Below are 10303 nucleotides of genomic sequence, written 5' to 3' on the forward strand. Positions count from 1 at the left end.
TTGTGTAGCTTGGAAAATAATATTGGAGAAAATATATCTCAACATCTTTTACTTCACTATTCTATTGACCCCTTTACACATCAAGCTCCGTGAAAACAAAGCTCTCTTCAATCTTTCTTTACGAATAAAAGTCACATTTAGGAGGATTTACATATAGTAAAATTATTAATGATGTAGTATGCAATAAATTGTGTAGCTTGGAAAATAGTATTGGAGAAAAAATATCTCAACTTCTTTTATTTCACTATTCTATTGACCCCTTTACACATCAAGCTCCGTGAAAACAAAGCTCTCTTCAATCTTTCTTTACGAATAAAAGTCACATTTAGGAGGATTTACATATAGTAAAATTATTAATGATGTAGTATGCAATAAATTGTGTAGCTTGGAAAATATTATTGGAGAAAAACTATCTCAACTTCTTTTATTTCACTATTCTATTGACCCCTTTACACATCAAGCTCCGTGAAAACAAAGCTCTCTTCAACCTATCTTTGCGATTAAAAGTCACATTTAGGAGGCTTTACATATAGTAAAATTATTAATGACGTAGTATGCAATAAATTGTGTAGCTTGGAAAATAATATTAATGAAGTAATTAAATATTTAGTCTTTTGTAGAAGTAATAGTAGTACTTATGTGCTAATCCTTAAAAAAAAAAGGCCTATTTGGGCATACAATAAAAATACATCATAACCAAAAGTAACTATATTAAAAATTATCTTTTGCAGTCCAAAAGTAACTATATTGAAAATTATCTTTTGCAGTGAAGGCTGGCTAGTGGGTCTATTATTTTTGCCTCTTTATTCAAAATCATCTCTACTCAAGGCATTTTTCATTTTTAATATAGATAAATAGATTTATTTAGCATATAATTTTTTTTTTTGAATATTTAGATAATAAACAATTTTAACAAGTGTGATACTAGGTCAAATATGAGGCTATTGGTTAGAAGTGAGATGAGCTTAATGTGTTTTTATGAAAATTCAAGTGTTGCATCATTGCTAATACACTAGTTGAAAATATTGATTTCCATCTTGATTAATATTTGAATGAAATAAAAAAAGATAAGATACAATTATATTTAATAATGTATTAACATTTTCAAATATTTTGAGAAGTCAAAAAATTCATTTCACATACTAGCCATTGACCAATAGTCAACATATATAAGAATATGTGACAATCATTTGCTATTTAAAGGTTGCATAAACTGCAAAAATAATATCATTTTTCTAACTTATATCCAATTTATAGTTGTGATGATGAAGGCTGTTGGAACAAAAAATATTCTTCTTTTGAGGACCATCATTTTGTTATGCTTCATTTTAATAGTAAAAAGGGTTGAATACACTCCTTTATTCATTGTACAAGTATATAATTGTCATTCCCCCAACCCAGCAGCTAAATATTTACCCTATATCTTATATTGAAACTACTCATAAGCATCAACATAGCTAACAAGGTTTGTATACATATACTAGATCATCTATATAAATTGGAAGACATACTAAAAAAGTGTACAATTGGTACAAAACGTAGTATAAGAAGCCTCTAATGAGTTTTTATCTGCATAACTTATGAGTTGTCAGTATAGGGCACAAAATACCAAATATAACATATTTACATCGCAAAATATGAGCTCTAGACATGAGACAGTTCTAGATGGAGGTGGAGCATACAGACAAATCAACTTGAAGGCAACTTGAACGCAACTTGGCCTACTGAGGATGTCTTTTATCATATATATATATATATAAATTGAGTGTCCGTTGAAAAGGGGATGTTGGGATATATAAAACACGTATTGATATGTAACGAAGCCAGAAAAAAAATAGACATGTATGAATGATCAAATATATTTTATTTGAAAGATGACTAATCCTGAGCATAAAAAAATTGTGTTCATAGAAGGAAAATTTATTATCAAGATTTTTTATGATGCCTATGATCAAGAATGGACCGACTGCCTCGTCGTTGTTACTTACAAAGAACTCTCCATATCACCTCTCTCTTACGTATGAAATATGTCCTTTAATTATTTTACCACGATCCGAGACTATCCCCTAGACGTGAAATGGTACCTAGAAATCAAAGAGACTGCAAATAACCACATAGAATAGTATGACACTAAGAAAATGTACATAATTGAAATAATAGGATAAGTGGAATAAAGTGTCAAATGAAAATCTCAACATATAAGAAAAATATGAATACAAAGACTCATAAGCGGAAATACTTATGTATGACATAGCCTTTAATCATAAGTGAGTTTTTTCGACAAACCCTAGCTCACTTGAACATTTGAAACTGAAATAAAGTTTGAAAACTAAGATATAAACTCATTAAGTGGCATGTCCCGATCCATAAGGACTAACAAAAAATTTCAGGCTTATAGAATCATGTACTAACAGTGAGGCTAATGGGATGCATCACCACGTATATTATAAGAGGCATAAGAATGCATGCAGACATTACTCAGAATATACTGAATATAAAAAATGCATAAATAGGACATAATAACATGATAAGTCTGAAAATATGAAAATGCAATGACCGAGTAAGCATAACATAAATTGATAGTCTTATTTCATAAAAGCATAATACAAGGTCAACGCAATATTTAAAAGATCACGATCATAACAATTGTGGGAAATACTATTAGCTAACATAAACAATGTGAGCTATAACATGGAGTTCAATGTACTACTCCCACACTGAAAAGAGAGTGTCCTACTTACCAAAATATGGACCATATTCATGAGCTAAGAAGGATCCACTATGTAAAGTCAATTAGACAAGGTGCTATAGGGGTACATAGTTCTAGGACAAGGGGATTTCTATTAAAGGTTTCAAGCCTCTATTAACAGGTGAGACTTCATCCCAAGGTCAACTCGGTGCTAGATAAACTCCCAACCTAAAATATGCATAATTATAACCATATTCTTTGGAACACTAAGAATTTAGTAATACTGAAATTTTCATATATACTTAACTGATAATCATCATAAGATTACCTTCATAAAAATCATAGTTTCATAACATAATCTTTGAGACACTTATTTGAAGTATTTAAATCATGATATTCATATAAACTTATTGATAATTTATCTAAAAGCATCCTTGATTCATAATATCCTTCGTAACATAATACGTGCATAGTAACACAACTTAAATCATAATCATAAAATATTGGCATAGCATGGGTTCTTGAAAATAGGAATCAGTTATAGTCTCCAATTTAGGCCTAAAACAATGTTGGAGTAGGGAAACACCCAACTATCCCTGGAAAAAAATTACCAACCAACTTCTACGGCCCCCTTTACAGTCCATAGAAGTGTTCACGGGTCATTAAAGAGTTTGTGAAAGGCAAAGAAGGAATTACGACATTTTGAAATTCAACTCCATGATCACATTTACAGAATGTCAACTATTACATGGTCCATAAACATGCTTGTCCTTTCGAAGAAAAAAATACGATGTCTCTTACCCTTAGTTTCACGACAAGGACCACGGTTCGTGGAACTGTACACGATCCTTAAAAACATCCCATACAACAACCCTTAAATCCAATTTCTCTAAGGCTCAGAGGTATGGTCTACAGACCCATCCACGGTCCTTAGGACTATCCATAGGGCATGGAACTCATCCATCCTTTCATACCCAAACTTACATTCTCTAAAGGGGATCTACATTCGTGTATCTAATAAATATGATCCTTTACCCATGTTGGCATACATGGTTCATGAGGATTTTGAGTTATCTGAACTTATCCCCATATCGATGCTCAATAGAACTCCTAAAAATATATATAACTCATGTTCATATGTGTAAGAACATAACGCCTCCTAAATTTGAGATAATTACTCAAAGGTTCTCTTAAAAGAGATACTACTCAAAACTCCTCATTAACTCATTTAGAAATCAAGGTTTCTTCTCGTTTTAAATGTAAAAGTGTTACATACTTGGGAATACTTAGTCCCCTCATAATAATTTTTAAAATATGAACTCAACTCTCCTCATCCTCATACTCATTTACTCAAGTCTTAAAAAAGTTATAAATAATTGCAAAAGACTTCTCAAAAGTGACTCAAAAGACTTTCTCAATCTTTACTCTTAATCTTTACTTGACTTTGAAATGTGAATTCAAGAGTTATGAGTTTGATATATAGGATCTCTCAATGATTTATGGAGGGTTAGATAGTTGATAATAAGAAACGAGCGAAGACACAAATTCAAGAGCACGGGTCCGACGTGGAGGATGAATTTATTTTTTGGTCGCAAAATTAAATTTTGAGGGAGAGGACTCTGTATCCTCTCTGCGACGCGGAGAGAAGGTGAATATCTGAAGACTGAAAATCTTAAGCGCCATCGCGACGCGGACATGGGAAAAATATTTGCCCGATCTTTTCTTCCTCTCCCAAACTCGACTTAACTCATACCCAAAGTAGTTTCATTGTCCAAATTCACAAAAATTAACAAACCCAAAACAATTTCGATGAAACCCATATGAAAATCTATCAAGATACTCAAGTCATTTGCAAAACCCTTATCTCAAGAACTCAAAGACCTCCATTGATAGCAAAACCTCAAGAATTTCTGAGGAACTCAATAAATCAACTTCAAGAAAGAATTCATAGGTAAAATTATACATGATTGGCGTGAGGGTGAAAAATCCAATGCTATGAAAGCTTACATACCTCAAAAGAACTATGTTCTTCAGCAAAAATCCTCAAAACTCGATGAATGTTTGAAATTTTATCCCTTTTTCTCCTCTTGAACTTTTCCCTAACCTTTCAAACATATTGGGAATGACTAAAACCGATTCCAATCTGTTTAGACACCTAAAAGGGTGAAGAAAAAACGTGTGGGCCTAGTGGGGTAGGTAAAAGACCAAACTACCCCTCCTTAAAATGAATGAATTTTCTTAACTAGATGGCTTCACTTAAACGGGCATATCTCCTTCCTCTAAACTTGAAATTTAGCAAACTTGGTGCGTTGGAAAGAGGACTCAATGACCTTCAATTTGATATCTCATGGGCCACCTAAATTATCTCGTACTAGAAGTTATGGTCGCTTGCAGTTGACCCAAAATACAAAAAAATGACCAAAGTTCAAGGTGTAACAATATCTCCCCCTTGGGAACATTGATCCTTGAAGGAGATCACTATAAGTAGAACAGGGTATGGAAAAACATCTAACACCCAATTCAAGAGTTTTTTGCCAAAAACATCCCTTAATTATTCTCTATGTTTAAACCACATCCTTGCACTATCACAATGAAGGAAAAACATCCCTCAATTATCTTAAAAGTGGTAAGATTCATCCTTCAATTAGTTTTTGTTAAAAACTAACGATTGATCAACCCAGAAATCCCCCATTTTGTTTGCTCCCATTCTTCTCTTAGCTTATAATTAGTAATAGACAATCCTAACTAAACTGAATGAGCTAGGAAAAGAGGTTTTCATCCTCAACTTCACTGTAGCAGCCACGATTTTTCCTTACAAAAGTGAATAAAATATTTCGAGTAAACTATTTTTTGCCCTATATAATTACTGATTAGATAAGCAACAAAATATTATAAGAAAAAAAGTATAATTTTCTCTTTATTTCCTAGACAAATGAGGAAATTTGAAGTGTGAAGGTAGTCTATTTTTATTTTATTTTTTGTGTAAATTTAATAAACACTAGTGGTTGTATTTTAAAAAATACAAAAGTAACATATTTAGATATTACATAAAAAATAACTCTTTTTGATCCCATTTATGTGACGCTTTTCGCTTCTTAAGATTCAAATTATGTGAACTTTTTATAAATATTTTACCATGTATTTTTCATCATATTGACATGAGAAGAATTGTAAGTTTAATATGTGTAAAATGCCACATGTTTATCCATAGTAATTCTAGCTTCATTTACATAAAAGGAAATGAATTTAACCGTTAGTTTCTATCAAAAAAAAATAATATGAAAGGGTGAATCTAACCATTTTTAGGTTAGTTAAGGGATGCTTTTTGGTCACTATGCTAGCAGAGGGATGTTGTTTAAATTTAGAGTATATTTGAGGGATGTTTTTGGCCAAAAACTCCCCAATTCAAACAACCAACATGCAATCCACATAACTTAGCAAATCAACTTAAAGAGTAGCAAGAAAAGAGTTAGTACCTCTTTTTTTAACTTCTTCGGAAGTAAAAAGATGTGGGTATCTATTTTTCATATACTACTCAGCCTCCCAAGTACCTTCCTCAAAAAACTGATTCAACCATAAGATCTTGACTGATGCAACCTCCTTGGTTATCAACTTGCGAACCTGACGATCAAGAATCTAACTTGGTACCTCCCCATAAGATAGTCTGTCCTTAATACCAGTATTCTCAGTAGGTTTACTGAGTGAAGGATCGCCCATAAACTTTTTCAATATAGAAATGTGGAATACCGGATGGACTGCTGCTAACTCTGGTGGTACATCCAACTCATAAGCTACATTGCCAATTCTCATGGATGTTGATTAGTCCACAAATTGGACTCATTTAGGGCTATATTTTGATAAAATTAGTATCCTCAAATGCATATTTTATCTCAATATCTGATGAAAACCATTAAGTTTCAGGTATTTGGAGTTTGAGGGAAAGCATGGACACTACCTAGCAAAAAAGGAACAAAGGCAGCTGAAAGAATGAAGAAATGAAGATCTGAAAATTGCCGAACCCATTCGGCGAATCGCCAAAAGGTTTTATCCTCGCCTTTTGTTCCAGTGTGCTGAGCCCTGAAGGAAAGGATCAAATCGGCTGTGAAAAGGAGCAGTCGGCGTATAATTGAGTAGTTCCACGAAGCTGTACTATGTTGCCCAATGATCCAAACACGACGATGCTGAAGGATAGAGCAAGACGATGAAAAAACCTACCAAAAGGCGGATCGCTGAGTTGATCAGCGATCTCGACTAACGACGCTGAATGATCCACTGCAACACAGCTTTGAAAACTATAAATACTAGTTGAAGTTTTGTAGCTGAGTATCATAGGAAATTTATTATTATCACGTTTTATTGTTAAGTTTTAATATGCGACTTAGAATATTCTCTCTAAGCTTGGAGAGGGTTTTGAAGGACTTGAAGGTTCAAAGGGTTTCAACTCCAAGATTTTGGACTTGGGTTTTGTGGATTCTTTACTTTTGACTTGTTTTAAGACTTAATGTTGCATACCCATGGATGGAAACTGAAATTGGTATACATTTTTACCTCTTTTGCATGTCTAGCTAAAACTCCAATTCTTGGGGTGTGATTTTGTGAATATGGGTTAGATTATCTATTGGGTCTTGCTTGTTGATGGTTATTTTTGTGTAAATGTGATTTCGTTTAGTAGTTGTGGTGGAACTTAATGAAATTGTAGTTGCAAATACGATTTCACCTTTCTGTTTTCGGCTTACTCAAGAAAGACGTCGTAAAACTAAGACTACTAAATTGATAGCCGGTGGGAATGGGTCTACGTGAGGTTCAGCTCGAGAGAGTGAACCTTAGTCCTTCTCCCACACACTCAGCTCGAGAGAGTGAGTGGGCTAAGGCGGAGGCTGTTCTTCATGCGGCAAGTGGGTGTTTGAGAGGAACCCATTTGATTCGTGGTAAGTTGCTCGAGAGAGAATTTACCCCACTATAGTCTAGCCTAGTCACAAATATTCAGCGAATTTATTATCAAAAGAATGTACCCAATAGTTTAGTTTATCCCGTATTCCTATCACATCCCAAGAATCTCATCTCCTTGATTTATACTCTTTGCATTTTTGCTGATTTTGCTCTTTACTTGTTTACAAACCCCTCCATTGTTAACTGACACTCGTGTCAAACCCTTTAATTTGTCATGTCTTCAGTCGATAAAGTCTTTAGCTACGGTTAGCTTTAGCACTTTCATGCCTAATCAGTAATTTTCAGAAACCGCTCCCTTGGGACTCGACCCCAACCCTTGGTTGGGTTACTATACTATTGTACGATCGTAGAGACTTGCATTGGAAGTTATGTATTGATTACGCAAACATCAAAAATGGCGATGCTGCTGCGGAGTTGTGTTACATGAAATTTTTTGATTAAGTCGAACTTTGCTTTTGGTAATCATAGTCTACTAACTTAATTTTTTTTTAGTTTTGTTTTGCTTTGAAGTTGTTGATATAGGCAGATACCCTGAGCATGGCTATGGTAAATGGTAGCAACTCAGCTGAGACGAGTCATGAAGTCGAGAAGGATTTTAAGTTAACCACACTGGAACTCAGCTGAACGAATTAGTCACCAAAATATCATAGGTGGAATACCAGTGCAAGAGCCAAGGGAGGTACATACCCCCTCATGAGCGGAAACAGTCTAGAGAAAGGGAGAACAATCGTGTCAAGGATACACTCCAACTCATTCTCCAAAAGATCAATGAACAAGATAGAATGTTGGAATAGATGAAGGAGAATATTGAAGTGTTGAATCAAATGATTGGCTCCCATTCTAGATCGATCCAACTGATCAGGACACTCATGAGTTAAGCAGTGCCTCCTCTTCACTCAAATGAACTATTGGGGTTACCTAGTAACACTAGGACCAACCTCACCAATGGAGAGTGAGTAAGGACTCGCGTCGTGCCACGACGTTAACTAAGGCGCTTCTTGGGAGGCAACCCATGGTTTTAAATGCTTTAGTTTGCTTTTATAAATAATTGTGTGTTAGTGGTGCAAGTTTAAATGCGGGAAATGTTCAGAAAATGCAGATTGGTGAGAAAAAGGTCCAGTCAGCGTATCACCAAAGAGGCCGGCGTGCCCGACTAGACTCGCCGTATGGCTCAACTCAAATTTAATTCAGAGCCTGTAAAATTTGGCAAGCTCAAGAAGTAGTTCGATGTGTTGCCAACCTGTTCGGCGACCTCGATTCAAACCGCCGTCTTCACCCCCAAGAAACTGATGATCCTATAAAAAATGGTGGGGCAAGTGACCACTCACCGTTTCGCTGAGTGGATCGACAAGTGCGATTAACGGTGCCGAATAGACACGAACTGGATGGTTTATAATGGCCAAAGGTCTCAAAATTTGAAGTTCTTCAATTTCCCTCGCTTTTAAACTTCACAAACTCACACCAAGGTAGTATTTTCAATATTTTTATATTCCATTAGTATTTTAGTTGTTGATTGGTGCTCAGAACTAGGATTTTTTTGCCGCCTAGATTTTCAATCGCGTTTTAATCAGTATTTAAGGTTGGTTTCCGAATCTTGAGTTCACATTCGAAAATTTTGTATTCATTTCCAATAACTGTATCATATTGTTGTGTACTGGGCCTCTCTGATAGAATTAGAATGCGTAAATGCCTATTTCAATTTACAAATCTTGCCCTCATTGTTTTGATCGTCAAATGCCCATAATTATTGTGCTTTTAAATGAATAAATTTGCATTGAGTTGTGCTTGCGTGTCATTTATATTGATTGGGTGAAGTTTGAGTAACCCATGTTTGTGCTAAATGACGAAAATTGCTCAATGATAGAGCGGGTGACAACACTCTTAAGAACAAATATCGTCAAATGGCTAAATTTGCGAAATCGAGAAAAATTTGAGTATCCCGGGGTTATGGGTAGTACTGGTCTTGTTTAAATTTCATTAGTGCATGCTTTGATGTTGTTATCGGGGGTTGCAGGGTTGAATTCAAGAAGGTAGGTTGGAAATAGGCACGTTGGGCTGTTTGGTGAGCTGGGTCGAGCTCGCCGAACCACTCGGCATATTGCCTAATAACCCCATATAGCCTTTAATCTCATGCTATCTGTATTGTTGGATTCTGTGACTTTCGGTGAGAAAGCTTAAGGTCAACAAAAGCACTTGGCGAGCCACTGAAAGTTTGAATAATCTCCCTTTGTCTGCACCCCTGAAACTCTTGTTGCACTATAACTCTTGGCGGACAAATCCTTGCTCACCAAAAGTAGTCGGTGATTCGCCAAAAGGACCTTCACATCGCCGACTTGCCTTAATTTTTAAGCAAATCCCTTCGGCAATCCCGATCTGGCTCGCCAAATAGGTTCGGTGACTCGCCAACTGGATCGGCGACTCGCCAACTGGATCAGCGAGCCTGTCTGCAATAGATTTTATGTGTTTGTGTTTGATTCTCTCCTAATTTCTCCTGATCTTTTGCAGATATGGTACGTACAAATCTAACCATGTCACCCAAAACAAAAGCACATGGCATAAATATAAATGAGAGGGGGTCAAATCCTCCAAAGAGGAGAGGAGAAGAACTCCCACCGAGAGATAAAGGCAAAAGGAAGAAGGATATAGCTAGAAAAGGAATAGCTA

This window comes from Solanum tuberosum, unplaced genomic scaffold, assembly GCF_000226075.1.
Source record: "Solanum tuberosum cultivar DM 1-3 516 R44 unplaced genomic scaffold, SolTub_3.0 scf00014, whole genome shotgun sequence".
In the NCBI taxonomy this organism is placed as follows: domain Eukaryota; kingdom Viridiplantae; phylum Streptophyta; class Magnoliopsida; order Solanales; family Solanaceae; genus Solanum; species Solanum tuberosum.